The sequence below is a fragment of the Phascolarctos cinereus genome, unplaced genomic scaffold (genome assembly GCF_003287225.1).
Source record: "Phascolarctos cinereus isolate Bilbo 61053 unplaced genomic scaffold, phaCin_HiC Scaffold_2;HRSCAF=192, whole genome shotgun sequence".
Lineage (NCBI taxonomy): Eukaryota > Metazoa > Chordata > Mammalia > Diprotodontia > Phascolarctidae > Phascolarctos > Phascolarctos cinereus.
In genome coordinates this window covers 294,156,757-294,174,562 of record NW_027555625.1, presented here as the reverse complement: position 1 = coordinate 294,174,562, position 17,806 = coordinate 294,156,757, and the positions used below count along the sequence as shown (strand labels likewise).

The following is a 17,806-nucleotide window of genomic DNA, read 5'->3' as shown; positions in this document are numbered from 1 at the left end:
ATGATACCTCCTCATCAGGGCACCTTCACAAGAACAATTCAGAGTTCCTGCCCCCTTCCTCCTCCCACCTCCAATCACTGGTTCTCATACACACACATACCCAATTCAGGATCACTTTCTGCTAACCCTTAGGTCTATTTACACAGAAACATGTCCAAGTCATTTTGTTCCCTGAAAATCTAAAGTTTAGACTCAAACAGCAGCTCTTTTTTTCACCAACAAAGTCCCCTCAGAAGATGGACTTGGGCTCTGACTGACCTGTGACCAAGAGACCTCTGCCAAGCCCAGGGTCAGACATCCTAGGGAAGCCTCAGTCTCAGCATTGGCCTCTTCCTCCAGAGGAACACCTCTCTGAAAGAGAGTGTAAAAATAGTGTCCTAAGCCATCACTACACTCAATGAACACTGACATGATTACTGACCCAGGCCCAGAGATGACCAGCCTCATCCTACTTTTGCTCCTTTACCCTCAATCTCCAGTTCAGTCCTATCACCCCCAGAGATCAAGATCTTGGGAACCATGAAATTCCATGTAATTCAGCTCTCAGCATCTGTGTTTTCTTTCAAAAGGCTGGAGGAACATTGATCAGGAACTGAACCCAGGGGTGTGTCTCCTAAGCTGCTCAGAGAAATTTGACCTCCCACCGGAAAACCTGACAATAATATGCAGAAAAAAGACCCCATGGCAGCCTTACTAAAGCCCTGAATTTATTTAGTTCAACAAATCTTTGTTAGGTACCTATTACATGCAATCACTGTGCCAGGTGCTGATGATAAGACAATGAAGACAACACAGTACTCAATCTCTAGGGCTTACAACCTGATATGTATATGATAAGGTCTACAGTAAGTGAGTAAGGGAATTTCCTGACCACCCCTCAGTCTCCTTTGTTGCCTCATCATCCATTTCATATTCCCTAAATATGAATGCCACATTGGCTCTACACTCTCCCTTCATTTCTTCTCTCTTTACACTTCCCTCAGCAATCTCACCTTCTTCCACAGATTTAAGAATCATCTCTTTGCAAATGATTCCCAAATCCGTATATCCAGCTCTAAAGAATTATCTCAAATATTGCAGTTCTACTTCAACCAATTCATTGGAAACCTTGATCAAACACCTAGAATGTGCCAGGCACTGTGCTAAGGACTGGGGATGCAAAAGGGCAAAAGATAAAATCCTTCAAGGAACTTGTCCTCACCCCTAATTTCCTGTTGGACATCTCTACCTGGACATCTACTGTCTCTTCCATTCACCTCTCAAACTACAGAAGGGATCTGGCAAATAGAATTGATCAATATCTATCCTGAGCAGTGGGCCCTGGTCACCATTAAACTATTCAACCAATTTTACTCTCCAGTCATAGCTGTTTTCAGGATGATCACTAGGTGTGGACCATCACATTGTTAAAAAGGCAGATAGGGTATCACAGCAAATAGAGCTTTGGACCTGGAGTTGGGAAGACCTGAGTTCAAATCTACCATCAGATATTTAATATCTCTGTGACCTTGAGCAAGTCAATTAGTCTCTGTTTATCTCAGTTTCTTCAATTGCAAAATAGGAGTCCAAAATAGCACTTACACCATAGGACTGTTGTAAAGATGAAATAAGTTAATATTTGTAAAGCATCTGGCACACAGAAGGTACTACATAATTGTTAGCTATCATTATTATTACTATTATCATTCTTAGTTAAAAGACAAGTTCTTTATTATCTAAAGGCTACAAGTAGTCAGTATATACATCCAGGACTAAGTAAATAAACAAAAACTCACTAGCCATTGTTGGTTTCCTGATATATTACCCAAAAGGAGAAGCTCAGAATCACAGGGTTACACAGGACCTCAAAAAGGAACTAATCCGACCTGAACCCACACAAGAATCCAGGCTACAGCACTCCTAATAAGTGGACATTTAGCCTTTGATGGAAGACTATCTCCCAAGACAGCCCATTCCATTTTGTGATGATTTTAAGTGCTAAATAGTCTCAAAAGATAAATGATAACTCACAAGGTGTTCCTATCTGGCTAGCACAGTTGGAGTTAAACTATCTGTTACTAATAGGGTCACACTTTCAGTCTTAGCTTAAATTGTTGTCAGTGTCATTCCATGCCAAAACCACTCTCTCTGACATCAGTCACACATCTTTGAAAAGCATAACCAATTATCCCAAGGGGTAAAAAGAAAAAGAAAATGTGAATGTAATTACAGCAAAACTGTCACTACTCTAAAAAAAAAACCTCAAAGTGCATGCATTCACGCATTCATTTAGCAAATGCTTACTTGCTTTGTCTAAAGCACACTTACTTTATGCTAGCCTTCAAGGAGGATGCAAAAGAAGTATGTTGCTAGTTCTCAACACTAATCAGTTTGGATGCAGTACAAACCAATACACACACACCACACTGGGAAACAGAGACATCTACCTCCCAAAATACTAGACTTCCATAAACACATTGTTCCCCTACAAAAGCACGTCTCCCTGGCTCAGTCACCCTTCCCCAACTGCAGTATAATGGGCCAGCCTATAAGCCCAGTCATTTCTTTCCCTGATTTTGTCTGTGGCTTACAGGAAGGCTCAGAATGAAGAACATACTCTTGCCCTCCTTGGGCCTTTTAACTGAAACTGCTTTTCACTAGCCCCACAGCTCAGCTGCCCTGGTATCCTTAATGTGATAACACAGAAAATCAGTTTGCAAGACAACTCTGAAAGCCTGCAACACCTCCCTCCCTTCCTTCTATGTCAAGATAGGGGACTGAGTGTGGAAAATTGCACAGCACCACACTTGATCAAGGTATTGGTTAGTCTCACTGAACTACGCTTTTCTTTCTTTTTATTTTTCCTTAAATGGGACGACTCCTTGGGGAAGGGAGAGAAGGAGGGATATGTTCGGAAATGAAGTAATACAAACACAAAAGATATCACTGAATGGTTTTTTTCAGAGAAAAAAATGTTTAAATTACGTGCCAACTTTCTCCTCAAACTGGGGAACTGAGAAATATTCCCAAAGAAGTACCCTTTTTGAATCTTAGTTACTAATAACTAATTTCTTCAAGGAAAACCTTCCTAATCTTAAACCAAAATCTGTCTGTCTGAACTTCCAAGGCTTTTACTATATATAGCTCCCGGTCCTTCAACTATTTTCATACAACATGTTTTCCAGGTCTTTCACCATCCTAACTGCCCAGAGAGGGCCCTCATCCTACCCTTAAGACTTAAGTATGGGGCTCTCAGCAGCAAAGCCAGGATTAGGAATAGGCAAGGTAGGCAGCTACCTGGACTGCAACAAAGAAGACTTTTTGAAATAGTCTTTAGAACTTCAAAATCTGTGATTTCTGCACTGTGAGTGCTAATTGCATCAACTCAGATCCATCCTCCACATTTCATTATACCTTTTTGCAAATTGCTATAGATTAAAAAAAAAAAACACCTCTTGGACAATCATCCCCTTGCTTTAACATGATATGATTCTTTAGTTTATTGTAGTGAATAGAGTGCTAGATTTGAAATTAGAAAGACCCAGATTCAAACCCCACTGACAAATACTGGCTACATATCCATGGTTAGTCCATGTAATTTATCTAATTCTCAGTTTCCTTATCAATAAAATAGGAATAGTAATACCTGAGGCATCTACTACACAGAGTTGTAGTGGAGCTCAAGTGAGATAATGTATATGGATGAACGAATCAATGGATGAATGAATGAATGAATCAGTGAATGAATAAATGAAAAAGCATTTACTGAGTGCTGTCTTATCTATCTTCTAAGCACTATAAGAAGCACTTGAGGATATAAAAAGAAAAAATAAGACAGTCTCTGTTCTCAAGAAGCTTACACTATCACTGGGGGAGATAAGACATAAAAGAAATCTCAGCTGCAGGAAAGGCCTAAAGTTCCCAATAATTGCAGTGGTGAGATGGATAGAGAGGGCCGTAGATCCTTAGGTTCCATCATTAGGTCAGACAACAATACCAGTAATGGTCTGGAGGGCATAGTACATAGTATGTGGGACAAATGAAAAGACTGAAGGCCTTTAGGACACAGTGACAGGACAGATGATGGTTGACCTTGATACTCCCTCCCTGCTATCACTGCCACATCAGTCAGGTTGGTCTGGGCTGAGGCCAGCATCCAGGCAAATATAACATCAGAAAGGTGATGCCAACCAAGAAAATGTGGAAGTGTTTTCTCTCCAATAAGCCTTTGAACACCTACAACTTCTTAGGCAGCTAGGTGGAGTGGATAGAACACTGAGCTTGGAATGAGGAAGACTCATCTTCATGAGTTCAAATGTGGCCTCAGACATTTATGAGCTCTGTGATCTGGGCAAGTCACTTAACCCTGTTTGCCCCATTTTCTCTTCTGTAAACCACTCCAGTATCTTTGCCAAGAAATGGGGTCACAAAGAGTCAGATACAAATGAAACAACTGAACACACATGCACACATACACACACACACACACACACACACACCCCCTAGTAGGCTGGTGAACTCTGAATTGAATCAGAGAGGAGGGAATCAGAAAGTGAGCAATAGGGGAATCTAAGGATGAGGGGAGGCTGAAATTACCAAAGATTTCAGGAAGAAGAAAACTCAGAAACCATGAGCATAAGGGGATAAATCAACAGGCAACAACAGAAGAATATATGATCTCCAGATAAGTAAACAAGTTCAGGAATCTATGACAAAACATAGCAAAATGAAGGAAAACCACCCAGTAAGTGATGAGATAGAGGATCCTTTGGAATTTGAGGAAGCGCATTGTTCCAGAGTGGTTGGAAAAAGAACTGAGAATCATGAGAGAAGAATGTATGTCCTGCACAGCAAAAATAGTGATCAGAATAGAAAAAACTTGAATCTGCAATGGTAACTCTAACTGAAGACGGTAAGGGGAGAAAAAGAACAATAGATTGGGAATAAATGCACAGAAGTGAAGGGCAACCTAGGAGAAGCAAAAAAAAAACCATTAAAAGAAAATATGCTTACTATGCAGGCAAAACACTAATCTAAAACAGGTGCTGTTTGTCTTTCATACAGAAAGATGACCAATAACATCAGGATGTTGAAATCAAGGTGTAATGTGTTCAAGTATGGCTGATCAGTCCAATAAAATCTAAGAAAACTCTAGCACAGTTTGAGAACAAATAGTCCATTTGAACATTTGGAATGGAGATGTCTCTAGATTTGTACATCTCACTTTTCCTTTGTGCTACTGTGATTCTGCTTTGCTCATAGAACACAGTGCCTTCTTTGATTTGGGCATGCCATGCTGGGCAAGCACAGGCCTACCAGCATCTCTCATGCCACATAATCATTCTGGTCTCTCCCCTCTAGGTGCTCTCTGCCACTGCCTTGTGGGGATTACTCCAAGAATTCTCCCTTTCCATTGTGCTTTACTCCCAGAACAATGCCAGTTATTACAGGTGTCAAAGAGGACACTGCTCCGTGGTAGGGCCCTTCCACCATATTCCTGACTATTTAGCCCACAACTTCTCTATACCCTCTCTGGTTGACCTTTTTTCTACATTTGTCTCACAATTTCCTCCCTTTAGTATTGAGTTAAAAGACTTATGGCATCTTTTAATGGAACAGCAAAAGAATATTACACATTTCTCTGCACCACAGGGAACTTTCACAAAAATTAACCATGTACTAGGACACATGGACATGGCAAAGAAGGGTAAAAAGGTAGAAGTAATTAATACGCCCCCACCATAATTCAAAATAGAAAAAATAGAAATTGCTTCTGAGACCACAAACAAAGATATAGACACGGATATAAGATTTAATAAAGTAGTCTTAAATAATGAGTGGGTCAAAGAAACACAACAATGTAAAGAATTATAATGATGAAAACCAACATATGAAAATCTTGGGGATGCAGCTAAAACAGTATTCAGGGGGAAATCATATCCTCACAGTCACACATTAACAATATAAAAAAAGAAATGATTGATGAACTGAATATGCATTTTTTTTTTTTGGTGAGGCAATCGGGGTTAAATGACTTGTCCAGAGTCACACAGCTAGTAAGTGTTATGTGTCTGAGGCTGGATTTGAACTCAGGTCCTCCTTACTCCAAGGCCTGTGCTCTATCCACTATGTCACCTAGCTGCCCCATTATGAACTTTTAAAATATAGAAAATTAACAAATAAGCAAATCTGAAATTATCACAGAACAGGAGATATTGAAAGTTAGAGGGGAAACGAACAAATTGAGAACAAAATTATAGAAACTATAAATAACCCTAAAAGCTAGTTCTTCGAAAATACTAACAAAATTGATAAAGTCTTGGCTAATCTAAATTTTAAAAAAGACAGCAGAAAATCAAATCATTAAAATAGCAAATCAGCAAGGTGAACTCACAGCAAAATGCGAAGAAATAAAAATAATAAATTGAAACATATTGTACACAATTATATGCTAGCAAAACTAACACAAAACAAATAGAAGAATAACTTCAAAAATATAAAATACACAAACTATCAGAAAAAGATCTTAAATGATATGATCTTAGAAAGGGATAAGGATCTAGCTGTAAAGGACCTACCAAATCAAAATGTCCTCAACCTGATGGAGTCACAGGAGAATTCTATCAAACTTTTTTTTTTTTTAGTTTTTAGGCAATTGGGATTAAGTGACTTGCCCAGGGTCACACAGCTAGTAAATGACAAGTGTTTGGTCTGAGGCTGGATTTGAACTCAGGTCCTCCTGACTTCAGGGCCGGTGCTCTATCCACTGCACTACCTAGCTGCCCCTCTATCAAACTTTTAAAGAACAATTAATGCCTATACTTCACAAATTCTTCTCAAAAATTGAGTGAGTACCTACCAGAATACTTTTGTGAGACAAATTTAGTTCTACTACTTAAACCAGGGAAAGATAAAACACAAAGAAAACTACAGGCCAACATCATTAATGAACATTATTTCAAAATTTTTTGAAGTCCTATCAAACAGACTAAATCATTATGATCAAGGGGAATTTACACCAGGGATGCAAGAGAGGTTCAATATTAGGAAAACATTGACATAATTAATAACATTAAAAAGTAAAACATCCAAAACTACATGGTCATTTGAATAGAAGAAAAAGCCTTTGATAAAGTACAACACTCTTTTATGCTAAGAAAAAAATCCCTACAAAGTAAAAGCATAAAGGGGCCCTTTTTTAATGTCATAAAAACGTCTCTCTAAAACTAACAGCAAGCATCATATGCGAAAGGGATACACTATAATTTTTTCCAATAAATATAAGAATTAAGCAAAGGTGCTAATTATTATTGATATACTTCTGGAAATGCTAGTAGCAGCAATAAGATAAGAGAAAGGAAATAAAGGAATAAAGATTGGTAAAGAAAAGATAAAACTGTCCCTGCTTGCTGATAATATGATTGCTTACTTGCAAAATCTCAGGAAATGGGCAAAGATAATTAATGAGACAATTAATAACTTCAACAAAGATACAAGCTACAAAATGAGTCCCCCAAAATCAAATGCATTTCTACATAATCATAACAAATACAAGAAAGAACAACAGAAAGGGAAATATCATTCCAAATGATTACAAAATACATAAAACATTGGGGAATTAATCTCCTCAAGCACAGAAAGACTCGAATAGATTCAATTACAACATACTCCTTAAAGAAACAAAGAACAGCGTAAATAGCTAGAGGAATACTTAGCACTTAGAGGTAGGTCATGCCAATATCATAAAAATGACAATACGACCACAATTAATTTATACTTTTAATGTAATACCAATCAAATTACCAAGAGGATAATTTATATAACTTATAAAATAATAACAAAATTTATTTGAAAGGAAAAAAGATTTGTAACGTCAGGGAAATTATTAAAAGTAAGGATGAAGGGGGAATAGCATTCAAGACCCCAAACTGTATTATAAAGCCATGGCCATGAAAAACAACTGGTATTGATGAAAGAATAGAAAGATAGGTCAATGTAACCAATTAGTTGAGATTCAAAAGCAGAAGAATCCAATAACCTCGTATTTGATCAATAGAAACCATAAATTACCTAGGGAAAAACTCCCTATCTGATTAAAAGTGACGAGAAAACCTGGAAAGCAGTCTCAGAGAAATTGTAGGCTTAGAGCAGTATCTTCCATCTTGGATGTGGCAGTTCTGGTCCTGCTGTCTTTCTCTGAGGCTGAGTTTTGATCTTCCCCATCCACATAGTAACTTTCCGTGGTGAGGATCTTTTTGTTGTTCCTATTCACTGATTTCTGTAGCCCAACTCTTGACTTTTAACTCAACAGTAAAGTTGGGCTCTGCTCTCAAATTGGAGGGAGCACTATACCAAGTTTCAGGTTTTTTGTGCTGCTGGGTTTTTTTGTTTTTTGTTTGTTTGTTTTTGGCTAGGCAATGCAGTTAAGTGACTTGCTCAGGGTCACACAGCTAGTGTCAAGTATCTGCGGCTGGATTTGAACTCAGGTCCTCCTGATTCCAGAGCCAGTGCTCTATTTGCTTCACCACCCAGCTGCCCCCTGTGCAGCTATTTTCAGAGCTATTCTGAAGGGTCTGTACATTTTCAGTTATTCCAAGGTGGTCTGATCTAAGGAGAGGTGTGTTTGCTACTCTTCTGGCCTGTGCTGTAATCTGTGAGTAACCACAAGCACTCTTTTCCACTCTGGAACTGTTACCAGGATCCCTGTTTCTCTATGGACACAAGCTCTGATGTGCTAGCACTCCTCTTCACTCTAAAACTGTGACCCAGGACCATGACCCCGATCCAAGTATGGGTAATGCAACAGAGTCCTGTAACCAATGCCAGCAAATGGACCTCTGTCATCTTCTGTTTAGTTGTCCATCTGATCTCCTTACCATCTAGAGCTCTAGAAGCAGCTGCTGGCCATAGCTGATTCAGTCACCCTCAAGGCCTCCTCCTGGTTTTTATTTGCATTATTGTACTTACTATGCATATTATTTTCTGACTGTATTTACTTTACTCTGCATCAGTTCATATAGATCTTTTCATGTATCTGTGTATCTCTCCTTAGATCAGACCTGGTTTCCTGTGGAGTGGCCTTTACTGGTGAAGCCTCTGCTGGAGTGCACTACACTCCCTCTCCAGTGCAAAAGACCTTTCCTGCTGACCTTCTAAGTTGTCTTGGGCTGGGAAATTGCTTATCTCCATTCTTTTACAGACTCTACTACTCCAGAATTTGTTTTATGGCATTATTTAAAGTTTTTTGGAGGTGAATTGGAGGGAGGTCAGAGGAGTCTCAGTTTTTTCTCCACCATCTTGGCTCTGCCCCTGACTAATTCCTAATACATTGTTGGTGGAGATGTGAAATGGTGGAAAACATTTTGGAAAGCAATTTGGAATTATGCAACTAAAGTGACTAAAATGTCCATACCCTTGGAACCAAAAGCCACCCATAAGAAAAAATTCCCCATACACTCCAAAATATTTATAGCAGCACTTTTTGTGAGAGCTAAGAATTAGAAACAAAGTAGATGCCCATCAATTGAGAAATGGCTAAACAATTTGTGGTACATTAATGTAGTGGAATATTACTATGTTGGTAGAAATGGTGTGTCTGATGAATACACAGGTACGTGAAAAGATCTATATGAATTGATGCAGAGTAAATACAGTCAAGAAAATAATATGCATAGTACAATAATGCAAATAGAAAGAATGACACAAATAAAATCAAAAGTAAATGTAACAAATTTATAAAGACTAAACAAGACTTGAATGAAGACATATGAGTAGACTCCCTCCCCTCTCAAACAACCCCTTCATGGAAGTGAGCGCTCCACATGTGTAAAACATTGCACACATTTTCAGACTTTTTCAATGTATTGATCAGTTGTACTGGGTTTTTTTTCTCTCTAAAAAATAGTATTTGTCAATGGGATAGCTCTCTGGGAAGGGCTGAATGAGGGGTACATGAGATACTACAGAGATGTAAAAAACAGAAAATACCAATAAAAAATTATTTTAAAAGAAAGGAAAGAAAGGAAGGAGGGAAGGATAGAGGGAGACAGGGAAGGAGAGCCTTTTGTCCCTGGTTACTTGACCCCTTACTTCTATTCATTGAATTGTGGTATTGGCCATTCTGTGTTCCTCGGTTGAAGGTAAACAGCAGACTCCAGAACTGCGTGTTTCAGCCCCCTGGGCTGAAGACTGCAATAGGGAAGGTGGCCATAGGACATGGAGTCATGATGTCATCTTTCTATCCCTGAGATCTATGTTTGCTTGCTCCCAGAAAGAGGACTGCTTCTCCCCTCATGCTTTCCTTATGAAACTCAGATTGCAAGTAGATGACCTCAAGGTTCCCCAAGCTGGGGTTTTAAAGTCGCCCAGGGCACCCAAGTTTCAAAGTTGAGCTCACACCCTCAGGTGTCAGACCACAACCCTGCCTTTTTTGTAGCCCAAGTAGTAGAGTCTGGTTGTGCACCTCTACTCATTGGATAGAGCTACAAGGCCAAGGAGAAAAGTCTAGAGACAGTTCTTAAGATACTTGGTGGCCCTGGCTAGAAACCTTGAACAATGACCTATGCTCATGGAGTCTCCAAGTAAAGACAGGAACCAAGTTGTTCAGCTTCAGGGAAGAGTATGACTGGGGACTGGCCTAGGAAAAGATGGGGCAGAATTGGGTGACATGGTCTAGGATTTACTTTCTACACCTTTCTAAATGTGAGATATTGCTAGTATTGCTCCCCTCCTCCTCAGGATACAGAGTTTATTTTCTAGAGGGAAAAAGTCTCCTTCACCACCTGACTGAGCTTGAAGGCACTCTACATGGATTTTAGTCACGATTTCCCTAATCAAATGATTAGGGGAAAAGGAAAAGAATGTATATGTTTTTAAATGTTTATAGCAGCTCTCTTTGTGGTGGCAAAGAACAGGAAATTACAGCGATGTCCATCAATTGAGAAATGGCTGAACAAGTTGTGGAATATGATTATGATGGAATACTATTGTGTTATAAGAAATGACGACCACAGTGATCTTAGAAAAACATCTCTTTGCCCCAGGGTCAAATTCCCTCCCTCCCAATCTCCCAAGGTACGACCAGCCCCAACAGTGTACAGTGTTTCACTAAATTTGAACTAAGAAGACCACTGTTTGGATCTTGGTTTTGCCAATAATAGTCAATAGCTATAAGGTCTTGGACATCACTTTACCTCTTAATGGACTCAGTTTCCACATATGTCATTATGGGGATAATGATCCCCGCCCTGCTGACCTCATGGGTCTGCCGTGGGAATCAAAGTAAATCCTGTATTTAAACACCTTTCTAAATGTGAGATATTGCTAGTATTGCTCCCCTCCTCCTCAGGATACAGAGTTTATTTACAGAAAAGGGAACTTTAAGGTTTGGGGTGAGAGCTCTGAGATATAGTGTTCCAGTGTGTGAACACCTGAGGCCATTAAGGCAAAACTGTCAGCAGATGTGAAGAGAAGTGTCCAGGTCCTTGTGCTCCCTCTCAACACTGAGGACAGATGGTCTGAGAGGAAGCACTGTAGTAAGAGGGACAGATGTCATCTCCCATGTGTCAGTGATATTTCCAGTTCTGTGATATCTGACCACAGCCCTCTTCCACTTAAGACCTCTGACCTCTACCACTTTCCCAACTGATAGCTTTTGGTCTCTTCCATTTCCTTTATCTGTGACTTCTAATCTCTCCCACCTCCCCTGTCGGTGACTTTTGATCACTGTCCTGTGCTTCTCTCATGACGAAGACTGAAAATCTTGGCATCTCCTGTTCCGGTCTCTGAGTCTCTGTCCAAAGTCATTAATTGCAATGAAAGAAAAGAAAAGAAACGTGAATATAATTAAAGCAAAACTGTCACTCCTCTAAAAAATAAGTGAGTGCATGCATTCATGTATTCATTTAGCAAATGTTTACTTACTTCGTCTAACTCACATGTACTTTATGCTAGGCTTCAAGGAAGATGCAAAAGAAGTGTGTTGCTATCACTGTTCTCAATGCTAATCAGTTTGGGTGCAGTACAGACCAATGCACACATACCACACCGGGAAACAGGGACATCTACTTTCCAAAACACTAGGCTTCCATAAACACATTCTTCCCTACAAAAGGTTGTCTCTCTGGCTCAATCACCCTTCCCCAACTGCAATGGGCTAGCCTATAAGCCCCATCCTTGCTCTCCCAATTTTGTCTATAGCTTACAGGAAGCCTCAGAGTGAGAAAGAGACAGGTATCCTCCTTGAGTCTTTTATCGGAAACTGCTCTTTACTGGTCCCACAGCTCAGCTGCATTGGTTTCCTTAATGTGATAACACAGAAAATCAGCTTCCAAGACATCTCTGAAACCCTGCAATACCTCCCTTTGCCAAGGCGGGTGTGGAACATTGCATATACTGTCAGACTTGATCAAGATATTGGTTAGTTTTACTGAACTATGCTTTTCTTTCTTTTTATTCTTCCTTAAGTGGGATGACTCCTTGGAAAAGGGCAAGAAGAAGGAAATTTGGATTTCATTTAGAAATAAAGTATTACAAATAGGAAAGATATCACTGAATGGTTTTTTCAGAGAAAAAACAATTTTTTAAACTATGTGCCAATTTTCTTCTCACACTGGAGAACTGAGAAATATTCCCAAAGAAGAACCCATTTTGAATCTTAATTTCATTCAAAAAATTCCCTAAGTAATCCCTCCATGCAGTATATGTAAGAAAAGTCCCTTAAAGAAAAACTCTGAGAATGCTTCTCTGACCTCCCCTCATCTTAACAATCCCAGGCCCACTGACTGTTAGACAATCAATCAAATCAGAAATGTGTGCTCATCTCAATGTCCACACATAAACATAGAATCTCAGAGTAATAAAGGACCTCAAATATCATCTAGTCCACTTCCAACTTCAAAGAATCTCTTCTACCACAGCCCTGGCAAGTGGTTATCCAACCTTTGATTGAATACCTCCAATGAGGGGTAACTAATTTCTTTATAGAAAATCTTCCTTATCTTAAGCCAAAATTTGCCCCCTCCAAACTTCCAGCGTCTAGCTCATACTATAGCTCCAGTTCCTTCAACTATCTTCATACAACATGATTTCCAGACCTTTCACCATCCAATTGCCAAGAGAGGGCCCTCATCCCAACCCATGAGACTTAATTATGGGACTCTCAGCAGCAAAGCCAGGATTAGGAATAGGCAAGGTAGATAGCTACCTGGAATGCAACAAAGAAGACTTTTTAAAATAGTCTTTAGAACTTTTTAAAAATCTGTGGTTTCTGCAGTGTGTGTTAATTGCATCAACCCAGATCCACTCTATACATTTCATTATACCTTTTTGCAAATTGCTATAAACAAAAAAAATCACCTGCTGGACAATCTTCTTCTTGGTTTAACATGATACGATTCTTTAGTTTATTGTAGTGAATAGAGTGCTGGATTTGAAATTAGAAAGACTCAGATTCAAACCCCACTGACATGTGCTAGTTATATGCCCATGGACAATTTACGTAATTTTTCTAATTCTCAGCTTTCTTATTAGTAAAATAAAAGCAGTAATGCCTGAGGCATCTACTACACAGAGCTGTAATGGAGGTCAAATGAGATAATGTATATGAACGAATGAATCAGTGAATGAATGAATGAAAAAGTATTTATTAAGTGCTATCTTACCTAACTTCCAAGCACTACAATAAGCACTTGAGGATACAAAAAGAAAAAGTAAGAGAGTCTCTGTTTTCAAGAAGCTCACACTATAATTGGAGGAGATAAGACATAAAAGAAAGTTCAGCTGCAGGAAAGGCCTAAGGTTCCTGAGATTGCAGTGGTGGGATGGATAGAGAGATCCATAGATCCTTAGGTTCCATCATTAGGTCAAACAACAATGCCAGTAATGGTTTGGTGGGCATAGTAACAGGACAAAGGGTAAGACCTGAAAGCCTTTAGGGACACAGTGACAGAAGAGATGGCAATGCCTGGTGGTTGACCTTGATGTTTCCTCCCTGCTACTACTACCATGTCAGTCAGGTTGGTCTGGGCTGAGACCTGCATCCAGGCAAATATGACATCAAAAAGGTGATAGCAGCCAGCAAGAAAATATGGAAATATTGTTATTCCAGCAAGCCTTTAAATACCTACTACCTCTTAGGCAGCTAGATGATTCACTGGATGGAGCACTGGGTTTGGAATCAGGAAGACTCATCTTCATGAGTTACAATCTGGCCTCAAACACTTACTAGCTGTATGACCCTGAGCAAGTCACTTAAGCATTTGCCCCAGTTTCTCATCTATAAACCACTCCAGTATCTTTGCCAAGAAAACTCCAAAATGGTGTCACAAAGTTTCAGACATAACTGAACACACACCCACAGAGACACACACACACACACACACCACACAGACACACACACACACACACACACCTCTTAGATACCATGCTAAGCAAAAGAGATACAAGGACAAAAACTTGCCCTCAAGTTTGCACTCTTTTGGAATGAACAACATGCAGAGGTGAGTAGCTGTGGGCAACACATTCCTTAGGATATTTTAATGGGTGTCAGTAACCAACAGCAAAAGAAGATAGCAAAGTCAAATAATTCAGCACCCAGAGAACTAATGTCCTTTCTCTCTGATGTCTCTGCCAACTCTTTTCTCCTTCTGGAATTCTAGGATGAGAGGAGTACCTAGAACTCCATGTCTAATGTCTATCAGTTCAAGGTGGACAATAGCACCAACTCAAGCCCTAGATCCCAGCAAAGTGAGTCACTGAGCTCAGTGCACATCTCTGGTTTCCACACAGATGATTCCCTACCACCCACATTAGGCAAGGAAATCCTTGGGGAACGCTCCCTGCCTGCCTTATAAGTGGCTGATGAATCTCTCACCCACACAAAGGAAGCATTAGTCCCACTAGAGACACAGAACGTGGAGTAAGAGGACTCAGGCACCCAACCACTAAAGTGTTTCTGTGGAGAGCAGTTTGCAGTACACAGAGAGCATTAGAAAGCTAACAGGAAACTTCTAAGTCATATTAGCCACAAAATGGAGAACTAGAGATTTTCTCTGATACAAATGACATCTCAAATCTCTCTAAAACAGAAATTATGCACCAAAAATAAAGCAACTTCTGTTTTCTCCATGATCTAGAACACCCAGTACCCAAAAGAAAGTTTAAAAAAACAACAAAAATGACAACCATGAACTGAAGCCTATTGACCCTGAGCTCACTCAGGGTCCAGTATCTTTGCCAAGAAACCCTCTCCCCCACCTTCCACACTACTGGCAGCAAGGCTGCACTAGCAAGCCCACAGGCACATCATAGCTTGTATCACAACCCATTCCATACACCCCAGTCCCTGTCCACCTTTCCAGTGCCATAGAAATCCCAGTTCCTGGCTGCAGAATTTTGCTTAGGTCTCAACAGACAGCTTGGTCACAGCCATTAACTGAGGAGCAAAGAGAGTGGGGAAAGGCACTAACACAGGGCATCAGGTGGAGAGGAGACAGGGCAGGGTAGCACTCCACCAAGCCTAAGTGAAAAAAGCACGGCACCCAGATGGGGTTAGTGCTCACCTTGCAAAAAGTACATGAGGCAGAGACCTACTAGGCTGGTGAACCCTGAATTGCTCAGCATGAGAGGAGACTGAGAAACTTTGAGATCCAGACTCCAAGGAAACCACAATCAGAGAGGAGGGAGTCAGGAAGTGAGCAATAGAGACATCTAAGGGTTAGGGGGAGAATGAATTGACCAAATATTTCAGCAACAAGAAGACTCAGAAACCTTGAACATAAACAGATAAGTGAACAGATAACAAGAGAAAGAAATATGACCTCCAGATCAAATAAACAAGCTCAGGCATCTATGACTAAACACAGCAAAATGAAGTAAAATAATCCAAAACTTGATGAGACAGAGGATCCTTTGAAATCTGAGGAAAACATAGAACCACAGCAGACTGTTCCAGAGTGGTTTGAAAAAGAAATGAGGATTATGAGAGCAGAATGTATGTCCTACACAGCAAAAATAGTGAGCAGAATTTTAAAAACTTGAATCTGCAATGATAACTCTCACCAAGGGAGGGAAAAGAACAACAGATTGGGAATAAATGCATAGAAGGAAAGGGCAACCTAGGAGAAGCAAAATAATAATAATAACAATAATAATAATAATAATAATAATAAAAGAAAATATGCTTACTATACAAGCAAAACTTCTGATCTAGAACAGTTGTTTGTCTTTCATACAAGAATGATATCACAGTGTTGGAGTCAGGGTAAAGTGTGTTATTCAACTGTGACTGATCAGTCCAATAAATGCTCAGAAGGCTCTGCACAGGTTGGGCTCTACATAGGTTGACCAATGACACCAGGATGTTGAAGTCAACGTACAGTGTGTTCAAGTGTGATTGATCAGTTCAATAAAAGCTTGGAAGGCTCTACCACAAGTTGGGGACAAATAGTCCATTTGAACATTTGGGATGAAGACGTCTCTAGATTAATACTTTTCCTTTGTGCTACTGCGATTTTGCTTTGCTCATAGAGCACAGCACCTCTAGATGTTCTCTGCCATGGTCTTTTAGGGCTTGTTCCATAAATTCCCCTTTTCCATTGTGCTTTACTTCCAGAACAATGCCAATTATTGCAGGTGTCAAAAAGGACACTGCTCAATGGTAGGCCCTTTCCCTACCATATCCCTGATTATTCAGCCCACAACTGATCTATACCCTCTCTGGTTGACCTTTTTATTTCTACATTTGCCTCACAATTTCCTCCCTTTAATAATGAGTTAAAAGACTTATGTCATCTTTTAATGGAACAGCAAAAGTATATAAATATTTCTCAGTACCACATGGAATTTTTATTAAAAAAATTGCCCATGTACTAGAGCACAAAGACATTGCAAAGAAATGTAAAAAGGTAGAAATAGTTAATGTGCCCACACCCTAATGCAAAATAGAAAAAAAAATAGAAATTACTTCAGAGACCACAAATAAAAGATATAGACCCAAATGGAGATTTAACAATGTAATCTTAAAGAATGAGTGGATCAAAGAACAAATTATAGAAACAATAACAATGTAAAATATGTAATGATGAAAACCAACATGTGAAAATTTCTGGGATTCAACTAAATCAGTATTCAGGGGAAAATCATATCCTCACAATTATACATGAACAAAATAGGAAAAGAAAGATTAAGGAACTGCATTGCATTTTTAAAATATGGAAAATTAACAGGCAAACAAACCTAAAATTATAACAAAACAGGAAATATTGAAAATTAGAGGAGAACTACATTGGGGACCAAAAATAGAAACTTTGAATAACCCTAAAAGCTAGTTCTTTGAAAAGACTAATAAAATTGATAAAGCCTTAGCTAATCTGAATAAAATGAAGACAGTAGAAAATCAAATCATTAAAATAGCAAATGAGCAAGGTTAATTCACAGGAAAACTAGAAGAAATAAAATAATAATCAGAACGTATTATACACAATTATATGCTAACAAAATTAACACAAAACAAATAGAAGAATACCTTCAACAATAATATTCAAACTATCAAGAAAGAGATCTTAAATAATATATTAGAAAGAGAAAAGCATCTAGTTGTAAAGGACCTACCAAATCAAAGTGTCCTCAACCTGATGGAGTCATAGGAGAATTCTATCAAACTTGTAAAGAACAGCTAGTGCCCATACTTCACAAATTATTCTCAAAAATTGAGCAAGTACCTACCAGAATCCTTTTGTGAGACAAATTAAGTCCTAATACCTAAACCAGAGAAAGATAAAACACAGAAAGAAAACTACAGGCCATTAACTCAGGGGCAGCTAGGTGG

At 39.2% G+C, this 17,806-nt stretch overlaps 1 pseudogene; it reads left to right on the top strand.

The window, feature by feature from the left end:
- Positions 1-11,204: 11,204 nt before the first annotated feature.
- LOC110207345 (B-cell CLL/lymphoma 7 protein family member B-like) lies at positions 11,205-14,969 on the top strand (annotated as a pseudogene).
- Positions 14,970-17,806: the final 2,837 nt, after the last annotated feature.